General features: G+C 37.4%; 1 protein-coding gene and 1 pseudogene across 41 annotated transcripts in view; both read right to left on the bottom strand.

Annotated features, from left to right (window-relative positions):
- The window catches only part of Ptprd (protein tyrosine phosphatase receptor type D), a 2,240,535-nt gene that overhangs the window by 1,321,703 nt on the left and 894,868 nt on the right, over positions 1 to 23,964 (bottom strand). The window lies entirely within an intron of this gene.
- LOC116095270 lies at positions 14,570 to 15,933 on the bottom strand (annotated as a pseudogene).

Consider the following 23,964-nt stretch of genomic DNA (forward strand, 5'->3'; position numbering starts at 1 on the left):
AAGGTTCTGTGCCCCAGTGTAGGGGAATGCCAGGGCCAGAAAGTGGGAGAGGGTGAGGTGGCAGGCATAGGGAAGTGGGAAGCAACAAGGGTTTGTTTTTGTTGTTTTTGTTTGTTTCTTTGTTTTTTGGAGGGGAAACTGGGAATGGAGAAATTTACATGTAATTAAAAAAAATATCTAAAAGAAAAAAAAAGAAAATAGGGAAAAATCCTATGCTTTAAAGTTTACTGAGAACCTGTTACATATTACTTCTCCCTTTGAAAAATTTGATACTGTAAGGGTCTTGTAAACAGTGAAAAACCTTATATTCTAGGAAGCTCTTGGTTGAGATTACATGAGGCTACCTCATTATTTCCAATCATCTCCCAAATTTTACTGTATCACCTGGTCCTATACAAGAAAACAGTTCTTAAACAATATTTACTGATCACATCACACCATAGTAAATAGTTTGCTTACTTCAATTCTCTTTCTGGGGCTCTGATGAGTTGTTCCTATTGTGCTTCTACCTCTGAGGGAAGACAATCCTGACATATGGGAGGCATTAGTAGATACAACAAACAAAGTCTAGTACTTTTGCACAGTGGCAACCTGTTTCCATTCCTTTTCTGGTATTCCATTACTTCTTCCCATATTCTAAGCATCAATTGCCTTTGAAGTAAGCTAGTTACTTCAGCAAATTGAAAGTCCATCAATTGTCAGCTGTCATCAATCACATGTCCTTCTCTGAAACACTTTCCTAAACTATATTTGATCTCTCTCTTGGAATGTAAAAGTTTCCTTCTAAGATGATGTCACATCAACATAATTCTTTGTATTTTCACTCACAAAAGCTATACCAAAGTTTATCTTCATATGGGAAAGTTCTTCATCACTCTTCCTAATTCCAGGTCCAATTCACAGATGATAGGGTGACATTTATGATTCTCCAGTCTCAGAAAATGTTTTAGAATATCTCACAGTGGCTTGAAAGACTTTCTCAAATTTAGGTTAAGTGAAAGTTCCTTTTCTTTCCTAATTCAAGCTGTACTATATTTTCTAGACTCTATTTTCTATATTCCCTGCTAATCACATATTTCATAACCTCGTGTCTCTCTCTGTGTGACTCACTTTTCTAACCACTCTGTCCATTCAAATCTTGTTCATTCTCTTGACCTTTGCTAAGGATCCTTTGGAAACTCTACCAGACACTTTCACATACTCTATAGGACAGATGACATTACATTTATAACGTTTATTTGTTGCTTTAACATATTGATGCCCATGATGGTTGTTTTGATTGGCTTGCTCCAATAGAATTATAGGTCATTAGTTCAAGGCAACCAGTAAAATTAATTGTTTCTGCCTTCCTAACTGATTGGTAGACTTAAGCATATATTTATAAATCTAGATACATTAGACACAGATTCTTAATATACCCAACAATATGCAAGAATAAATCTGATGCAGGACTTGAGGTAATTGGGTCTTTGAAAATTAAGGACTTATAGGCCTCTACCTACTCAGTATATGTTATGTTTGAATATAGTGCAATTAGAAGGTTTAAATTAGCTAATACCCAAGATAGGAAAATAGAGGGATAAAAAGATGCCAAGTGGACAGCAATTTCATTTAACTTCACCTTAGTATACAGTGTTACTGCAGCATATTATAAGAGGTCAAGTAGCTAGTGAAGAATAGAAATTCCTTTCTTAACTTTCTGTAGTGTAGATTCAATACCAATGTACTAGTAGGTTTTAAATATACATAATAAATATTAATTCTTCATGGTTGAGAAAGTGAGAGACCCTCTGGTGAAAGCTTTTTCTGAGGAACATTAATCGATTAGTGAGATGGAAGGCCTTGGGTATAAACACTTTTTGTAAGGCCACACATTTTTGCATTGAAGATTAAGTTAGAAATATATAGGTGTGAGGACTATTCAAACCATAACAAATCCCAAAGACTTTTTTAGCATGTGTGTTAACATTTTTACAATCAACATTAGTGATTCATGCAGTTTCAGTTTAGAAAGTGAAAGACATTTCCATTTTCAGGATCTGTACTTCAAAACTATTAAGTATATGCCTCCTGAGAGGTGCTCTGGTGGTGCTGTCCCCTCCAGTACTTGAGTCCAGTGCAGTGACTGTTATGTGGTTTGTGATCATCTAATAATTCTTGAATTAAAGGATGGCAGATGAGTCACAAATATTTCCTGAAGTAAATTTGGGGATGGTAATTCCTTTCATGTTTCATTCTTGATCATTCTTATTAGGAGGCTTCCAAACATCATTTAGCTCTGTCCATCTCACAATATGCAGAATTGTTTGTCTCTGCTCCTTAAATTTTGACACTGATACTTGCCAAATTCTATTACCTACTTTCTGGACAAGAGAGAACAATACATGGATTTCCGCCACTCTATAAATATCAGTGTTTACTAATGGAACACATATGAAAATTACTGTGGGATTTGAAAGTTACATATACTTCTCTAAAGGGTGGTAGGTTTTATGTGGTGGATATACAGGTGTTTTACTGTTCAGTACTTTTAAAACATAGTTCCTTTCTGCCACTGCAGCTTAAGTTTGCATTAGTACTTTGACATATCTATGATATCAACTCTTCCTCCAAAATTCTTTTATAGGTTGAGGGGGAAAAAACATCATTATTAGTTTAAAATTAGACAAGTTAAGATCAAAAGAGAAATAAATTCCGTTTTGTATGGTATAGGAATTCAATAATGATTGGAAGCTTTAAGTAATGAAACCTATGTGGTATCTTGAGTAAGAATGGTGCCATAGGCTCATATATTAGACTACTTAGTTCTAGGTTGGCTATGTTTTGGGAAGTGTGACCGTGGGGGAGGCATGGCCTTGTTGAAGGAAGAGTGGGATTGTGGCTTTAAAAACCCAGGCCAGGCACAATCTCTCTCTTCTCTCTGCCTCCAACATATAGATTAGAAGTGTTTTCAGCTATGCTCTCAGTGTCATGCCTGTTTGCCTTCCACCATGCCCAGCCCTTTACCATGAGAGTGATAGATTTATCCTGTAAAACTGTAAGTGAATTACTAATCAAATACTTTTTTCTACAATTTGCCTTAGTCCTTTTATCTCTTCACAGCAATAGAACAGGACCAAAACAACTCATTTAACTGTAAGTACAAAGACATTTTCTGTATTATTTTATCTCTTCTCAGAATCTGAAACAGTATTGTCCCTTGGTGCTCATGGCAGCAATTTCCTCTAATGTGCCATAAGAAAAGCTTGAGCAAGTCATGAAGCAAAGGCAACTTTGAAGCCTCATTGCAAAGAAGTTCAAGTATGCTGTTCCTTCTAACACAAGCACATGATAAGAATGTTATCAGGAGGTGAGTCCCGATTTTTTTCCCTTCCTGCTAATTTTTTTTTTTTTTTTTTTTTTGGTTTTTTTTTCGAGACAGGGTTTCTCTGTATAGCCCTGGCTGTCCTGGAACTCACTCTGGAGACCAGGCTGGCCTCGAACTCAGAAATCCGCCTACCTCTGCCTCCCAAGTGCTGGGATTAAATTTTTATACAGTGATAGCTTCTTATTTCTACAGTTTTTGAAGCAGAGCCAGGGAGTTTATGGATTGTTCTGTCATTTAATATATTTAGGGTGAAAGCCTGTCTCACAGCAACATAGCAGAAGCAAATGATCATAATGGAGGGCCAAGGGCCCAGTGAACGGATGCTGGATCTCTGTACTCTGTCAGGGCAGAAGCCCCTACACTTTCATTTGGTAGGGGCAATCATCACTTTTGCTTAAGGCAGTTTGGATTACGCTTTTGTCACCTTGTATTTGAGCCTTAAGTTATACAAAGAGGAAGAACCTTTTAATTATTAGATGTATTCACATAAAAGGTAATCACTAAGAATTATAACATTGCTAATCCCTAGAAGAAATCATATGCTACCATTAGACAAATAGTTGAAATGGTCTAAGTATCAGAATGGCAACTGGTGTTGATGATATCCAGGGAGCTAGGAAGTGGGATGTTAAGAGGTGATTGAAAGTAGCCCTCTATCAAACAGAAAGGCATCTTAAGGGGTTGTACTTTGGCCTGGGGCCATCTGTCTTCTGAGAGGTTGTTGTAAATAAAATATACGTAAGGAAAGCTTGCCAAGCTTTGCAGACACTAAGTGATTTGAATTGAGTGATCTTTTCTGAGTCAATGTAAGCTCAAATCCAACTGGCTCACTGCCAAAATAGCTCTCTACATGCCCAACAGGTTGTAATATTTCACATAGACAATGCTGGGTCAGCAGAATTTACTAATTACTTTGGCAGCCAACTAGCTCTGTGAGGTAATAAGGAAAACTATGTCTTTAAATAGCACAGTGGGAGATGGAATGGGGCAAAAGGGAACTGCAGTGGGCTCCCTGAACTGCTCTGTTGATGTTACTGAGCAAATATAGCTCCTTGAGTTGTTTTCATTTCATCAAAACCATGATACTCTTGAGTGTTGGCAAGGGAATATCCGGTAATGAGAGTGCAGCACACATGCCTTCCATCAGCTGAAATCCTTAATTGTAATTGCAGCATGTAATGGTGTAATTAGTTGTCTAAGTGACAGGATAGGCTCAAATCTTTCCTAGCATTTTTAAAAAGACCATTATGTTTCTAGAGGCCTTCCCCCTGCCTTTTCTTTTCAAATGAGATGGCACACAGACAAATAGTGGGAAGGTTTTGTTTTTAAGACTATGAATAGAGCACATATATAACTTGCCATTGTAAGATATTACATGAAAGTAGCAATCACTTTCAAGTAGGCAAGTGGTATTTCTATATAAACATAAGATAAATAAGTACCATATTCTAAATGATTCAAGATTCCACATGTACATTTCCACCTAAACCTTAGCTATAACCTTGCAAACACAGTAATTATTATCATTTCACGCACAAGGCCACTGCAACATGAGAGATAAAATAGGAAATTTAGGGTCAAGCAGCTAGTACACTGAAACACTGGACTTGAATTTGACCCAAAGTCTAAAACTGAATGTATGTGACATCTAAGTTTATTATCTTATTTTTAGAAAAAGTTACCTAGAACTACTTTTAAAGTGCTTGTTCTTAGAATATCTGTTCATAGACACATAAATAAGATTCTTAAAATACAGATCCTTATGATAGGAGAGATTGATTTGACTTGATAGGTGATACAAAGAAGCAGGCTACATTTTAAACTCATTTGTTAAGGATTTTGAAAGAGGAGTTCCTTAGAAGAGACAATATGGACTCCTTTTTCAGGGCCTGGGTAACAAAGCTGTAGACATTTTTTTTTAAAGATTTTTTTTTATTAGATATTTTCTTTATTTACATGTCCTATGATTTCTCCTTTCCCAGTTTCCCCTCCAAAAAAAAAAAAACCAAACAAACAAACAAACAAAAAACCAAAAAGAACAAACCCCTGTTGCTTCACCCTTCCCCCTGCATGCCACCCCACCATCTCCCACTTATTGGCTCTGGCATTCCTTGACACTGGGCCAAGGGCCTCTTTTCCCATTGATGGTAGACTTTGCAATCCTCTACTATACACATGCTGCCAGAACAATCAGTCCCACCATGTATACTCCTTGGTTGGTGGTTGAGTCCTTGGGAGCTCTGAGGGTACTAGTTAGTTCATATTGTTGTTCATCCTAAGGGGCTGCAAACCCTTCAACTCCTTTGGTACTTTCTCTAACTCCTTCACTGGGGACCCTGTACTCAATCCAATGGATGGCTGACTAATACATCTGTATTAGTCAGGTACTGTCAGAGCCTCTCAGGAGACAGCTATTTCAGGCTGGCTTGTCCTTCCTTCAGTCTCTGCTCCATAGTTATTCTCTGCAACTCCTTCCACGGCAACCAACAAATTGGAAAAATCTTTACCAATCCTATATCTGATAGAGAGCTAATATCCAATGTATTCAAAGAACTCAAGAAGTTAGATTCCAGAGAACCAAATAAACCTATTAAAAAATGGGGTACAGAGCTAAACAAAGAATTCTCAACTGATGAATATCGAATGGCTGAGAAGCACATAAAGAAATGTCCAACATCCTTAGTCATCAGGGAAATACAAATCAAAACAACCCTAAGATTCCACCTCACACCAGTCAGATTGGCTAAGATAAAAAACTCAAGTGATAGCAGATGCTGGAGAGGTTTTGGAGAAAGAGGAACACTCCTTCATTGCTGGTGGGATTTCAAGCTGGTACAACCACTCTGGAAATCAGTTTGGCGGTTCCTCTGGAAATTGGATATAGTTCTACTGGAGGACCTAGCTATATCACTCCTGGGCATATACCCAAAAGATACTGCAACACGTAATAAAGACACATGCTCCACCATGTTCATAGCAGCCTTATTTATAATAGCCAGAAACTGGAAACAACCCAGATATCCCTCAACAGAGGAATGGATACAGAAATTGTGGTACATCTACAAAATGGAGTACTACTCAGCTATTATAAACAATGAATTTATGAAATTCTTAGGGAAATGGATGGATCTGGTGAATATCATCCTGAGTGAGGTAACCCAATCACAAAAGAACACACATGGTATGCACTCTCTGATAAGTGGTTATTAGCCCAGAAGTTTGGAATACAGGAAGAATAACCCACAAACCACAAGAAACTCAAGAAGAAGGAAGACCAAAATGTGAACATTTCATTCCTTCTTAAAAGGGGGAACAAAATACCCACGGAAGCTGTAGACATTTTTATAAATGGAAAGCCACAGAGAACTTTCCAATGTAATCTTCATATTAAAGAACAACATTTAAGACTAACTCATGATTAATTTGAACTAATCTTAAAATTGCTGGGTTTATCAATGCTAAAAACAACAACAACAACAAAAAATAAAACTGCCAACAGCAAATCATGTGCCTTATTAATCATCAACATCAAATTGGATTGTTAGCACTTCAGCTGTCTAATCTGAAACCTTCATGAAGGAAACAATAGTGCACCAGGCAACTGTGCTTTGATGGATATGACAGCAGATATCTTGTTATGCCCTCATGCTCTGAACTTAATCCATTCTCTTTTTAATCCATTCTCTTAAACACATTGTAGGAAATCAAATTGAGAAAGTAAAACTACTATTCCTTATTTTTTTCTTTTATGAAAATAGATTCTTTCACCACCTTCTTTCCACTCCACAACTGAAAACAGGTGCTCACCACCCTCCCCATCATAAGCAGGATCACAGGTAAACACACTTCTCAATTCCCAGCTTAACTGGGACCCCCATGGGGACCAGAAGACATAGAATCTATCTGCCCTGCCTAAGGCACATCTTTTTTTCTGGTCCACAACTGCAATCAGGGGCAGATCTGGTTTTTCAGCCACCTTTCCCCAACACACACAAACCAACACCCAGAGATAGCTTGACTCCCAGGATGTCCAGGCTTACAGAAGAAATAGGCTCCAGCCAGAGACAGCAAGCCCAATTAACACCAGATATAATCAGATGGTAAGAGATAAGCACAACATAAACCAATGCAACTTAGCACTATCAGAAATCTGTTCTCCCACCACGACAACCCCTGGATACCCCAATATACTGAAAAAGTAAGATTCAGATCTAAAATCCCATCTCTTGAAGATGATAGAGGACTTTAAGGACATAAATAACTCCCTTAAAGAAATACAGGAGAACACAGGTAAACAACTAGAAGTCCTTAAAGAGGAAACAAATAAATCCCTTAAATACATATAGGAAAACACAAGTAAACAGTTGAAGGAATTGAACAAAACCATTCAGGATAAAAAATGAAAATAGAAACAATAAATAAATTACAAATGAAGTCAACTCTGGAGATAGGAAATCTAGGAAAGAGATCAGGAATAACAGATGCAAGCATCATCAGCAAAATAAAAGTGATAGAAAAGAGAATCTCAACCTGGCAGTGGTGGTGCACGCCTTTAATCCCAGCACTTGGGAGGCAGAGGCAGGCAGATTTCTGAGTTTGAGGCCAGCCTGGTCTACAGAGTGAGTTCCAGGACAACCAGGGCTATACAGAGAAACCCTGTCTCGAAAAACCAAAATAAATAAAGAAAGAAAGAAAGAAAGAAAGAAAGAAAGGAAGAAAGAAAGAAAGAAGGAAAGAGAGAAAAGAAAAGAGAATCTCAAGCACAGATGATACCATAGAAGATATTGACACAACAATCAAAGAAAATACAAAGTACAAAAAGTTAACTAAAAACATCCAGGAAATTCAGGCGACAATGAAAAGATCAAACCTAAGAATAATATAAATAAAAGAAAGTGAAAATTCCTAATTCAAAGGCCCAGAAAACATTTTCAACCAAATTATAGAAGAAAACTTCCCTAACCTAAACAAAGTGATGCCTATAAACATACAAGAAGCCTACAGAACACCAAATAGATGGGACAAGAAAAGAAATTTTTCTTTTCACATAATGATTAAAACACCAAATACACAGAACAATAAACGAATATTAAAAGCAGTAAGAGAAAAAGGCCAAGTAACAGAAAGGGCAGACCTATCAGAATTATAACAGACTTATCAACAGACATTCTAAAAGCCAGAAGATCTTAGACAAATGTCATGCAGACCCAAGAAGAACAGAAATGTCAGCCCAGGTTACTATGCCCAGCAAAACTCTCAAGCCCTACAGAGGATAATAGAAGGAAAACTCCAACACAAGAGGGAAGCTACGCCCAAGAAAAAACAAGAAATTAATGATCTCACAAGAAACCCAAAGAGAACCACAAAAACATAAAACCACCTCTAACATCAAAAATAACAGGAACCAACAATCATTAGTCTTTAATATCTCTCAACATCAATGAATCAATTTCCCAATAAAAAGACATAGGCTAACACACTGGATATGTAAATAGGACCCAACATTTTGCTATATATAGGAAATATACCTCAGTGACAAAGAGAAACTATCTCAGAGGAAAAGGCTGAAAAAAATTTCCAAGCTATTGGTTTCATGAAACAAATTGGAGTAGCCATTCTAATATATAATATAATATAATATAATATAATATAATATAATATAATATAATAAAACACACTTTCAACCAAATTTATCAAAAGAGATGAGAAAGGACACTTCATACACATCAAAAGAAAAATCTACCAAGATAATGCCTCAGTTCAGAATATCTATACCCCAATGCAAGAACACTCACATTTGTAAAAGAAACATTAGTAAATCTCAAAACACACACTGACCTCTCAAAATAATAGTGGGAGATTTCAACATCCCACTTTCACCATTGGACAAACACGGGAACAGAATCTAAACAGAGACATGGTGAAACTAACAGAAATTATGAACCAAATGGATTTAACAGACATCTACAGAATATTTCACCCCAAAACAAGAGACTTTATCTTCTCAGCACCTCAAGGTACCTTCTCCAAAACGGACCATATAATGAGATACAAAATAAGCCTCAATAGATACAAGATGGTTGAAACAACCCCATGAATTCTATCAGATACCATGGAATAAGGCTGCTACTCAATAACAACAAAAACTATAGAAAGCCCAGATACTCATAGAAACTGACCAACTTTCTACTCAATGATAATTTGATCAGGGAAGAAATAAAGAAATTAAAGACTTTCTAGAATTTAAGGAAAATAAAGTCATAGCAGACCCAGAGTTATATGTAAGAAGTACAATGAGGAGAGTTCATAGCAATGAGTGCCTTCATAAAGAAATGAGAGAGATACTACACTGCAACTTAACAACACATCAGAAAGCTCTAGGGAAAAAAGAAGCAAAAACACCCAATAGGAGTAGATGACAGTAAATAATAAAACTCAGGACTGAAATCAACCAATCAGAAACAAAGAGAACTAAATAAACAATCAAAAAACCTAAGAGCTGGTTCTTTGAAAAAAAATCAACAAGATAGATACACATTTAGCCAAACTAACTAAAGGGCACAGAGACAATATGCAAATTAACAAAGTCAGAAGTGAAAAGAGAAACATAACAGAAACTGAGGAAACTGAAAAAAATCACCAGATCTTACTACAAAAAGCCTATACTCAACAAAACTGGAAAATCTAGATGAAATGGATGATTGTCTAGACAGGTACCAGGAACCAAAGTAAAACCAGGACCAAATAAACTATCTAAACCATCCCATAACTCAACTCACAAGGAAACAGAAGTAGTCATTAAAAGACTCCAAACCAAAGAAGCCAAGGGCCAGATGGTTTTAGTGCAGAATTCTATCAGATCTTCAAAGAAGTCCTAATACCAATACTTCTCAAACTATTCCACAAAATAGAGACATAAGTACCACTACCTAACTGACTCTATGAAGCCAGAGTTGTGCTGATACCTAAGCCACACAAAGACCCAAAAACAAAAAAAAAAGAACTTCAGACCAATGTCACTTATGAATATTGATGCAAGAATACTCAATAAAATTCTCTCATACTGATTCCAAGAACACATCAAAATGGTTATTCACCATGATCAAGTAGGCTTCATCCCAGGGATGCAGGAATGGTTCAATACTCAGAAATCCATCTATGTAGTACACTATGTAAACAAACTCAAAGCAAAACATCACATGATCATCTCATTAGATGATGAAAAGGCCTTTGAGAAAATACAATAGCTTTTCATGTTAAAAGTCTTAGAAAGATCAGGAATTCAAGGTCTTTACTGAAACATAATAAAAGCAATATATAGCAAACCAACAGCCAACATCAAATTAAATGGAGAGAAACTTGAAATAATCCAACTAAAATCAGGACAAGAAAAGACTGTCCATGTTCTCACTATTTATTTAATATAGTATTTGAAATACTAGCTAGAGTAAATAGACAATAAAAGGATGTGAAAGGGATACAAATTAAAAAGAAGTCATGGTATCACTATTTTTGGATGATATGATAGTATATATAAGCGACCCCAAAAATTCTACCAGAGAACTTTTACACCTGCAAAACAACTTCTGCAAAGTGGCTGTATATAAAATTTACTCACACAAACTAGTAACCTTCCTCTACTCAAAGAATAAATGTGCCAAGAAAGCAATTAGGGAAACAACACCCTTCACAATAGTCACAAATAATATAAAATATCATGGTGTAACTCTAAATAAGCAATTGAAAGATGTATGTGAGAAGAACTTCAAGTCTCTGAAGAGAGAATCAAAGAAGACCTCAAAAGATGGAAATATCTCATATGATCATGGATAGCTAGGATTAACAGAATGAAAATGACCATTTTACCAAAAGTAATCTACAGATTCAATGTAATCCCATCAAAATTCCAAATCAATTCTTAAGAGAGATAGATAGAGCAATTCTCAAATTCACCTGGAATAACAAAAGAATAGAGATGGCAAAACAATTCTAAACAGTAAAGGAACTTCTGGGGCAATCATCATCCCTGACCTCAAGCTGTACTACAGAGCAATAGTGATAAAACTACATGGTATTGGGTAGAGACAAATATGTAGATCAATGGAATAGGACTGAAGATTCAGAAATGAACCCACACACTTATGGTCACTTGATCTTTGACAAAGAAGCCAAAAACACATTGTGGAAAAAAGAAAGCATTTTCAGCAAATGGTGTTGTCAGTGGCAGTCTGAATGGAGAATACAAATCAATCCACTTTTATCTCCTTGTACAAAGCTCAGGTCCAGATACACTGAGTCTAACAGAAGAGAAAATGGCAAACATCCTCAAATATATTGATATGGGGGAGATTTTCTTGAACAGCATACCAATGGCACAGGCTCTAAGATCAAGTATTGACAAATGGGACCTCATGAAACTAAAAGCCTTCTATAAGGCAAAAGACACTATTAATAGGACAAAGTGTCAACCAATAGATTAGTTAAAGTTCTTTGCCTACCCTACATCTGAGAGAGGGCTAGGATCCAATATATAAGAAGAACTTAAGAAGTTAGACTCCAGAGAAACAAATTAAAAAAATAGGGTACAGGGCTAAACAAAGAATTCTCATTTGAGAAATCTCAAATGGCTGAGCAGTACCTAAAGAAAAATGTTCAACATCCTTAGTAATCAGGGAAATACAAATAAAAATGACCCTGAGATTCCACCTCACACCAGTCAGAATGGCTAAGATCAAAAATTCAGGTGACAGCAGATGCTGGCAAGGATGTGGAGAAAGAGGAACACATATCCATTGCTGGTGGGATTGCAAGCTGGTACAACCACTGTGGAAGTAAATCTCATGTTTCCTCAGAAAACTGGAAACAGTTCTACCTGAAGACCGAGCTATACCACTCCTGGGCATATACCCAAAAGATGCTCCAACATATAATAAGGATATCTGCTCTGCTATGTTCATAGCAGCCTTATTTATAAATACTAGAAGCTGAAAACAACCCAGATGTCCCTCAATGGAAGAATGGATACAGAAGATGTAGTCATTTATACAATGGAATATTAATCATCTATTAAAAACAAAGACTTCATGAACTTTACAGGCAAATGAATAGAACCAGAAAATATCATGCTAAGTGAGGTAACCCTGACACAAAAGGATATACATGGTATATACTCACTGATAAGTGGATATTAGTCCAAAAGCTCAGAATACCCACTATACAACTCACAGCTCATATAAAGTTTAACAAGAAGGAAGGCCAAATTGTGGATGCTTCAATCCCACTCTGAAGGGGGTACAAAATAATCTTGGGAGGCAGAGGGAGGTACTTTAGTAGCAGAGGGGGGGAAAACTGGGGGTGGGGATCAGGTACAGGGAGAGACAGGGGAGAAATCCAGAAGAATGAATAGAAAAATGTTGCAGTGGGGCTTGGAGAATGGGAGAACCACTAGAAACTTCCAGATGCCAATGATGTGAGAGGCTCCGCATACCCAATGGGTATGGCATTAGCTGAAATACTCTACAGTGGTCAGATAAAACCTGAAAAGCCTACCTCCAGTAAAGAGACATGGCTCCCAGTTGAGGAATGGGACTACCTACCCAACTAAAACTCTTTCATCTAGAATTGTTCCCATCTAAAGGAAATGGAGTAACAAAAATATGGAGCAGAGACTGAAAGAAAGGTTATTCAGAGACCTCCCCACCTTGAGATCCATCCCATCCATAGACACCAAACCATGACACTATTGCTGATGCCAAGAAGTGCTTGTGGACAGGATCCTGGCATAGCTTTCCTCTGAGAGGCTCTACCAGCAGCTGAGACAGATGCAAATACTCACAACCAATCATTGGACTGAGTTTAGGACTCTAATGGAAGAGCTAGGGGAAGGACTAAAGGAGCTGAAGGGGATTGCAATACCTTATGAAGAACAACAATATTAACTTACAGAGACCCACTCATTCACACACTCAGCAATCCCATAAAAACTCAAATAGGTAATCATATAAAGGACCTGGTGTGGACCTGTGCATTCTCTGTGCATGCTGCGTAAGTCTCTATGAGTTCATATGTTCTTTGATCATCTAGATTTAAAGGACTTGTTCTCCTAGTGGCTTCTGTTTTTTTCTTGCTCTTACACTCATTCTACTTTTTTCCCACAAGATTACCAGAGCCCCATCAGGACAGATTTGATAGATCTATCCTCTCTTAATCTTTGTGTTCTGTCTGGGTATAATCTCCGTATTTGTTTCTATCTGCTTCAGGAAAAAGCTGTTCTGATGATGGCTGAGCAAGATACTGATCTATTAGTAGAGTAGAATGTTACCAGGAATCATTTTATCACTGTTTTTGGGAGTTTTGTTTTGTATTGTTTTTCTTTTCTCCCCCTCCTCCTCTTCCTTATCCTTCTTTAAACAGTAGTATTTTGTTTTACCCAAGGTCCCAGGGCTATGTAATTATCTAGTTTCAGGTTGTTGGTCACAAAGCAGAGTAGGGTATGGGTTTCATTTCTTGGAATGGAATGTAAGTCAAGTCAGATATTTTTTGGCTATTCCCACAAGCTTTGTGCCATCATTGCACTAGCATATGTTGTTGCCAGAACACTATTGTTGATCACAAGTTTTGTGACTGGGTTGGTGTTTACATTTTGCCTTTGGTAGTTCACAAAGTGCCTTCCTTTACTAAAGAGACTAGTGCATAGGGGTAAAGGTTCTATGTAGGTACCAGTTCTACTTCTCCATTTTCAGGAAATATTGTAGGTGTTTCTTCAGCAATGAGTATTGACTTGGTAACTTTCTAGGACTTGACAAACAATGCAATCAGATGTAACCCTGTCCTACTGGAAGCATCATTTGCTGAAAAGAGATGGCCAGTTGGGTCTTTGTCTGCTAATTATTTGGCAATTTGAGTTAGATCACTATATATACATATATATACACACACACATATACATACATGCATATTTATTCATTTATTAGGACACAAAGGTTTATGTGATTTTAGCTATTACAACAGGAGTTCAGAAAGATCTCAAGTGTTACATTGGTGTTATCAACATTACAAAAAGAGAAAAAAAAGTGACAGGCAACAGTGAAGAGCACCAGAGACCCAGCACAAACCTAAGACCATTCTCCTTCCTTCCACTGCCAAGGAATTTTCACAGATTAAGCCCCCTCCCCCCTTTCATCTCAGCTTGGCCTGGGGAACTCAAGCCTCATCCTTGCCCTCCTCCTCCTCAAAATTTCCCTGCTCATCAGCTGTGGCATCCTGGTACTGCTGGTACTAAGACACCAGGTCATTCATATTGCTCTCCGCCTCAGTGAACACTGTCTCGTCCATGCCCTCTCCCGTGTACCAGTGCAGGAAAGCTTTGGGCCAGAACATGGCAGTGAACTGCTCCAAGATGCGTTTGAACAACGCCTAGATGGCAGCGCTGTGGCCAATGAAGGTGGCTGACATCTTGAGGCCACAAGGAGGGATGTCACACATGGCTGTCTTCAAATTGTTGGGGATCCACTCCACTAAGTAGCTGCTGCTCTTGTTCTGCACGTTGAGCATCTGCTCATCCACCTCCTACATGGACATGCGGCCATGGAAAATGACAGCCATGGTCAAGTAGCAGCCATAGCACGGGTCACAGGCAGCCATCATGTTCTTGGAGTCGAACATCTGTTGGGTGAGCTTGGGCACTGTCAGGGCTCGGTACTGCTGACTGCCCCTCCTGGTCAGAGGTGCAAAGCCTGGCATAAAGAAGTGCAAGCATGGGAAGGGCACTAAGATCACAGCCAGCTTGTGCAGGTCTGCTTCAGCTGGCCAGGGAAGCAGAAGCAGGTGGTCACTTCACTCATGGTGGCTGACACAGGGTGGTTGAGATCGCCATAGATGGTGTGGTCAGCATCAGGGTTGGGAAACAGATGTCATACTGACCCTAAGCGTATATGCAGTGGGTTTCATTTGTGTTCTCTACCAGCTGGTGCACAGAGAGGGTGGCATTATAGGGCTCCACAACAGTGTCTGAGACCTTGGGTGAGGGCATGATGCTAAAGGTGTTCATGATGCACTATAGTACTCCTGTCTGATCATACTGATGAGCAGGTTCCCCCATGCATGAGGAAGTGCCTCCATCCTAGTGAGTGGGTCAGGTGGAAGACTTGGAGACAGTTACAGCTTTCTGATTCTTTCCTCACCACATCCTGAAGAGTCCACCAACTTACCACCCTCTGTATAGTGGCCCTTTGCCCAGTTATTTCCTGCACCACTCTGGCGGAACACAAAGTTGCCCAGCCTAAAGATATACCTAAATGGTATAACCCTAACCCTAACACTAACCCAAACCCTAACCCTAACCCTAACCCTAACCCTAACCTTAACCCTAACCCTAACCCTAACCCTAACCCTAACCTTAACCCTAACCCTAACCAACCCTAACCCTAACCCTGATTCCTGTCCTCGCGGCACTCAGACCTGACTGAGTCCATAGTTCCTGGCTTCAGGTCCACCAGGATGGTCCTAGGCACATATTTATTACCAGTTGCTTCATTGTAGTACAGATGTATTACACATATACACATATATTACACATATTAGGAGCAGATACACATATATATGCTCCTAATGTGTTGGGTTTCCATACCACCCCTCAAATATCCTTTAATTTTTCTGTCTCTCCCTCTATTCTCTTTTCATCCTCTATTCCCATCCACTTTATCCTCCCATTTCAGTACTCCCCATGCATCCATAACTATCAATTCTATTTCCCTTTTTTAATGAGATCTATCTATCCCCAGTAGTCCCTTATTCTGTACCTAATATCTGTAGTTCTATGGACTGTAGCTTGACTATAACTGACCTCATAAAATCTGTATGTTAATGGATAGAACAAAAAAAAATCATGGCAACTGAAGTACCCCAGGGCCCAGAAGAGAAATGTGGTATGTGCTCACTTATATGTGGATATTAGCTGTTAAAATCTACTTTTCAAAATGGAATAGCTCCAGAAAGCCTTTCTTCTCTGTCTATGCTAATATGACCACTGGAGCAGTATCAAGTCAGACATTAGATGAGTGATTGTTTTGGGATCACAATTCTTTTTATCAGATATAAAGCTACTTTATTCAGAACTTCTCTCATAATTTTCCCAACACAACAAATTCTACTTATATAAAAATAGATGTTTTATTTTAGAACTAATTTTGCCTTCACCTTAACTGTTGCTTTGTTAGGAATTCTGTCATCAAAAGACTACCATAAGTCTAATAACTGAAAACTACTAATATTTTGTGAATTTTACTACCTGCTAGTTAATCATACCAGTGTAATTTTTTTTACAGTAAAATTTGGGTATTGAAAGAGTATATCTTTCAAATTATGTGTCCTTAAGTAAATTTTTCTGAATGTATGTATTTTACTTATTCTGGATTAAGTACTCTGGATAAAATCATTTGTTCATGGAATTCATGGCTTATGGATCCCCCAGGAAGCATATATGTATGTGTTGGCATTTCTCCATTCAGCTAATCCTTGTATTGTGTTTCTCTAAAGATTGATTTAAAGCAGCAGAGAACAGCAATCCAGTGTGCCCTCTGAAGGTGTCCACACAGTTCCTGCCCATACTAGACTACTTTATTCTCAGACAATCGTTTTCTAGTTCCTTGGTTTGATTGAAGATTTAGGTTATGGTTCCCCCTGTTTCTTGCATTTCTGCTGTGAGCAAATCAAAATCAAAGTAAGGTGTTATTCTTTGTTATTTATTCATTAATTAATTCATTCATTTTTAAAGTGGTGCTTTCTGAAGAACCTTGGTGTGATGCTCTGTCTCAAGGCAGGATGGAGACTGACTAAGCTTCCAGGTTCTCAGCTGGTCCTTAACCTAAGACTGCTGCTACTAGACACAAGAAGGTAGAGACTTCTTAGAAGAGCTTATTTCTCTCTCTCTTATTCATCTAGAAGGACAAGCATATACTTAATATTTATAATGGAATTCACAAAATGTCTATTTTTTCTGTTTGATTGTCTGAGATTTAAAGTAACCAAAATATTTTTCATAAACTTTTGAGCATTCTAACTCAAAATCCTACAGCAGCTGACAGCATGAGCTTTTCAAGGGTTTTCGAAGCATGAACTAGAGAATAAGCCAAGAGTCCCCTTCTTGTCTTGATTGTTGTTTTCTGTTTTGCACCACTTCTAATTCTTTGAAAACTAGAAACCCTCTTTTCAACATTTTAGAGTCAAGCCTTTCTTTTAAACACTAACTTTTCACCTGGACAATATAAAGATATTAGAATGTAAGATTTTTGAATACTGAGTTTCCCTCAACATTGCTTGCAAATGTTTCACTACATTCTCTTCTACCCCATTTCTTGGATCACAAATGAGACACTGTTGCAGTGTGGTTCAGAAGCCAGTTCATGTTCATCTGTTTAGAAAAATATTTACAATTATCTTTGATTACTATATTGCTCTCAGTCTTCCACCTTCCATCTGGGATCACATTTATTTGCTTAAATCACGTATTTAGATATAACTTAGTGTCTGTTGGGTAATTGCAACTGTGAGTGTAACTATTTGTTGGCAACCCTCTGTATTCTGCTCCTGGAGGAATTTTCTCTCTGTCTCTAGCATTGTCTCTGTTTCTCTGTCTCTGATTCTCCTGTCTTTCTGTGTCTTTCTCTGTCTCTTTCCGTCTCTCTCTGTCTGTTTCTCTCTGTCTTTCTCTGTCCCTCTGTGTCTCTCTGTGTCTCTCTCTCTGTGTCTCTGTCTCTGTCTCTTTCTCTCTGCCCCCCTGTCTCTCTCTGGGTGTGTGTGTTTCTGGGTATGTACATATGTACCTATGTACATATGTATGTACACATGTATGTATGTGTTTGAATGTGGGATTATGGTTAAGAATTAAAGTTCAAGAGAAACATTAGGAAGATTGTCATTTGGAGAAAGAGATTTGTGTAGGAGTTTTTTGATATCATGACAATAGAGCGTCATGTGGGATGTAAGAAAAGTTTAGACCCACAAGGTTCTCTCACAGGTTAACAGAGATGAGTAACTCTTGCTATGTAGTTAATTAGTACTCATAGTACCCATGTTTGCAATCAGATTGAAGGATAATGTCTAAAGATTCAATTAATCCTTTAATTTTGTAGCGTCTCTGTTAGCTTTAGGTTGGTAAGATTCCTTCCAAATGGGGTTCACAAAATCACATTAGAGTACTTGTAATTTTCTTATAGGTACAAACAGAGCAACTGCCAGAACTTTTACAACAGCAGCTTTGTTAGTATATATAGAGAGGCTGCTATAGATATGGTTGGACTAGGTTGCTCCTAGCCCAAAGCTAATATATATGTGTATGTATTTTTTCAGTATATCTAATATATTACTCTGCAATCTTTGACTTCTCTTTGTTGGAAAATGCACCTAACAGCTTATCCTGTGTTAGGTTGACAAAATGCTGGTGGAAGAGCACACATCCAAGAACAAGAATACTTTGTCAACACATACTGGTTTTAATGGGGAGAGATCATGAAGGTAGATGGGAAGGAAAAAAGATATAGGTCTGGGAAAAAAATTGGGAAAGAGCATGAATATGATCAAAACAAACTCAAAACTATCAAAGAACTAATTTAAATATAAATCTGCTTTAAATATATGGTCCCAGTGGCTGATTTTAGCTTCTGAATCACAATTTTAATTTTTGTATCATTATTAAATTCTTATGGTAACAACTATATTTTAAAGCAGCTGGGCATGATGATTATTTCCTAGCAATTGTGAGGCAGAGACAGGTTTTCTGTGAATTCAGAGCTGGCCTGGTTTATGTGGTTAATGTCAGGCAAGCTGGGGCTGCACAGTTAAGACCTTGTCTCAGAAAAAAAGTTGGGTGAGGAGAACTGCAGAGATCAATCAGTGGCTCAGAACTCCAACTGCTTTCTCAGAGAATCTGATTTCAATTCCTAGAATCCATGCCAAGTGGCTCAGAGCAGTATGTAACTCCAGGTGCAGAGGAGTCTGACTCCTTGAAGTCTGAGGGCACTGGCACTCACATGTACATAACTACACACACACACATACACAACCACACACCCACACACACCCATACCCACATCCACCCACACAGACCCACACCCACATGCACAGCCATATATATATATATATATATATATAATATGAATATATATATAATTCAAAATATAAAAATAAATTATGATATGTATTAGTGGGCTGTAAAGGAACAAAAATTACAGTCATTATTTCTTTTTAAAAATACCTCATATAAGATGGGTGGTAGTGTCATATGCCTTTAATTCCAGCACTTGGGAAGCAAAGGCAGGCATATCTCTATGAGTTTGAGGCCAGCCTAGTCTATAGAGTGAGTTCCAGGACAGCCAATGCTGCACAGAGAAGCCCTTTTTTTGAAAAAAAAAAAACAAAAACCAAAAAACAAAAAAACAACAGATAATACTTCATAAAGAGGCTGGACCAATGAGTACACTCTTAAGAGCACTTGCTGCTCTTTCAGAAAATGCAGGTTTGATTACCAACACTTTCATGGAAGCTCACAATCTCTACAATACCAGTTCTAATAGATTCAGAGATATCTTCCGGTAACTTGGAAACCAGGCATATACATGATACACATGCATCCATTCAGGCAAAAAAAAAAATAGTAGTAAATTACATACATGCACATATCTCTAAAAATATTCCATTAAGAAAAATCATTAGTACTCCATTGTGTAGATGTACCACAATTTCTGTATGCACTCCTCTGTTGAGGGACATCTGGGTTGTTTCCAGGTTCTGGCTATTATAAATAAGGCTGCTATGAACATGGTGAAGCATGTGCCCTTGTTACTTGTTGCAGTATTTTTTGGGTATATGCCCAGGAGTGGTATAGCCGGGTCCTCCAGTAGTACTATGTCCAATTTCCGGAGGAACCGCCAAATTGATTTCCAGAGTGGTTGTATCAGTTTGCAATCCCACCAGTAATGAAGTAATGTTCCTCTTTCTCCACAATCTCTCCAGCATCTGCTGTCACCTGAGTTTTTTATCCTACCATTCTGACTGGTGTGAGGTGAAATCTCAGGGTTGTTTTGATTTGCATTTCCCTGATGACTAAGGATGTCGAACATTTCTTTAGGTGCTTCTCAGCCATTGGGTGTTCCTCAATTGAGAATCCCAGGGTCTCAACCACCAACCAAAGACTGCACATGTAGGGGTCTGATTGTTCAGGCAGCATGTGTAGTAGAGGATTGCAAATTCGATCATCAATAGGAGAAGAGGACCTCGGCCCTGTGAAGGTTCTGAGCCCCAGTGTAGGGGAATGCCAGGGCCGGAAAGTGGGAGAGGGCGGGGTGGCAGGCATCGGGAAGGGGGAGGCAACAGGGGTTTGTTTTTATTGTTTTTGTTTGTTTCTTTGTTTTTTGGAGGGGAAACTGGGATTGGAGAAATTTACATGTAAATAAAGAAAATATCTAAAAAAAATTAATTAAATCAAAAAAATAAAAATAATAAAAAATAAAAAAAGAAAAATCATTAGATGAGGAAAAGTTTAGAGTAAAACATGCCTATGGAATAAGTGGTTTTATCTTCAGAGTGATCAGCAGAGTTCATTTTTCTCAACTATTTCCCCTATGCACATATTAATAATAGAAAATGTACTTTAGCAAGATATCAAACAAACCAATCCATAAAATGACAAATGAAAAGAATAGTACATTGAGATTCCATCTTACCCTTCAGAGTGACAGTCAAAAAGAATAGATATGACAAAAAATACTGGTGAATACACATACAGCAGGGACACTTATACTTTGTTGGTGGCAATAGAAATTAGTAGAAATCTCTTTGGAAATTAGCATGGAGGTTCTTCAGAAACCTGAAACTTAGTCTTTTCTGTGTTACCCACTTGCATATCTCCTGGTTTTCAGTATATCACAGAGATAGATACCTACATGTCAGTGCTTATTGCAATACCATTCACAATAGCAAATAAAGGGAACCAATTTAGATTTCCAACAACAGATCATTTATAGCAATAGACACCAAAATTATGTCATACGAAGGGAAATGGGCATATCTAACGATAATTATGTTAAGTAAATTAATTCTGATCAGAAAGACCAATGCTAGGCTTCCTCTCATTTATAGTTCCTATATTTTATACAAACCATAAAATTATGTATTACTATTTTGCACATATGTACACACACATACAAATGTAGGGAGTTGTTCTGATTCTTTGATCAGGACTCTGCATGTGAACACTGAAGATCCTATTCCCCAATTGGTCCTTGATTGATCAATAAAAATGCTAGTGGCCAATGAGTGGAATAGGCTGGATTTTCAGTTTTCCCACAGGCAGACTAGCAGATGCAGAGAGGAGAAAAACATCACCATGCTTCAGAGGGAGAAAGAGCTGCCAGTCATTTAAGATCTATGGTGGAGTGACCATTGGGCCTGGGTTAGCAGGTGGGAGGTTAGAAATGTAACTAAGCTAGGACTATGCTGAACTGGGACTAAAGTTAACTGAGCAACAAAAGTTGAGGGCAGATTCAGTGGTGTTGATCCGGGAGTGAAAAGAAGGGCACAATATCCAAGGATGGCTTAGAAGAGCCTGGCCATTGAGCTAAAGTATATCAAAAATAAAGTCATATAGGTGTGTGTGTGTGAGTGTGTGTGTGTGTGTGTGTGTGTGTATGTGTGTGTGTATGTATGTTTCATCGTGGATCCAAGGGAATCTGGGTGGGGATTGTAGCATGGTCTGCATGGAGCTTAAAGCAGGGTGGTAAGAATCTACACACTACACACAAATGACATGAAATTGAAATCAAAACTGTATAATGAAACAGAGAAAATTAATAGGAGAAAAAAGGATTGAGTATGTGTAGATTATGTTAAAAATTTATTACATGCTTTTATAAAAACATTCTTGTGTAACCCAATAAGTACCAAGTACAATGAATATATACTAATGAAAGAAAATAAAACAATCCCTTATGTATTTGCAGCAGTTGTCTTTTTAAAATTATTATTATTATAATTCTTTATTATGTATGAATATGATATATAGATGTGATATTTATTTTAATCAAAATGAGCTAGATGTTGAAAGATGTATACACAATGTGTAACTTCTCAGCTTTAAAAAAGTAGCCAATAAACTTCTAATGCTGGATGAGGTGAATATGAAACAATGTGTTAAATTACAAATGCTGTTATTTACACAGAGATTTTGCTAATGCAAAGTACATCAAAACATTTAAAAGAGTTTCTAATTTTGTCAGGAAGGAATTGCTAAGATTCTTGCTGGTACTGGAATCATAAGAGCTAGGTGTGGCTTAGCTTTGTTTTGTGTCAGCTCTGTGGTTAACTTGGGCCCTCACTCAGAAACATTTTAATCATTATTAATAAGTCATAAATAGTAATGAAAGTCTAGAGTACACAAAGCCAAGAAATATAAGTTTCTTTAGTATGTCATGCTTTTAAAAATATTAATATATATTTCATAGTGATTTATTAGAATCAGTTCATAAAAGTTGCATATTAAGTTAAATAAAAGTGAATGTTATACACTTAAAACTATGCAATAGCATATTATTGGTAACAATCAATTAATTTTTAATGTATATTTACATATATGAATACACATGAATTCATCTGTTTCTACATAATGCCCAATTATAAACCATGCTGGTTGAGGAGGAGGGCAACATCATAAGAAGACCAGCATTCTCAAATAACTCAGACTCCTGAGATCTCTCAGACACTGAGACACCAACCAGACAGCATACACTAGTTGGTCTGAAACCTCAGACACATGTACAGCAAAGGCCTGCCTGGTCTGGCCTCAGTGAGAGAAGATACCCCTAACCATCGAGAGACTTGAGACCCCAGGGGAGTGAGGAGCCTTAGCTGGGTGGGATAAGGTGGGGTAGGGTAGGGGGTAGGGACATCCTCTTGGAGACAAGGGGAAGAAGAATGGGATGAGAAACTGTTGGAGAGCCGACCAGGAGGGGGAATAATGACTGGATTGTAAAAAAAAAGATTAAAGATGAATATTAAATATAAATAAACAAACCATGTTATTAAGTAAACTAGTTAAGAAAGACTAAATAATATTTCTATACTTTATGTATATATATGTATCTCCATATATATATGTATATAAGATGTATAAGATATATATGTATATATATACATATATATCCTTAACTACTTTAAAAAAAAAATCTGCCTTTACTTAAGTGAATGTTTCTGTATCTATATGAGTTTATGTTCACCAAGTCCATGCTTGGTATGACAGTAGGCTAGAAGGTGTCAAATCCTCTGGAACTGGAGTTTGAATGATCCTGTGCTTTCTGATGTGGGTGATAGGAACCAATTTTGTGTCCTCTGGAAGAGTAATACATAGTACTACTGAGCCTTCTTTCTAATACCTCTTGAGCCATTTATTTTAAAATCAGTAACACTGTCTTATAGTAAAAAGATATACATATTTATGTGTATTTATGCACATATGCATATATGTATATATGTATGTATACATATATGCTTATATATGTATATAAATATATTACATTATATTATGTATATATATATGTATATATATA

The sequence above is a fragment of the Mastomys coucha genome, unplaced genomic scaffold, assembly GCF_008632895.1.
Source record: "Mastomys coucha isolate ucsf_1 unplaced genomic scaffold, UCSF_Mcou_1 pScaffold18, whole genome shotgun sequence".
NCBI lineage: Eukaryota > Metazoa > Chordata > Mammalia > Rodentia > Muridae > Mastomys > Mastomys coucha.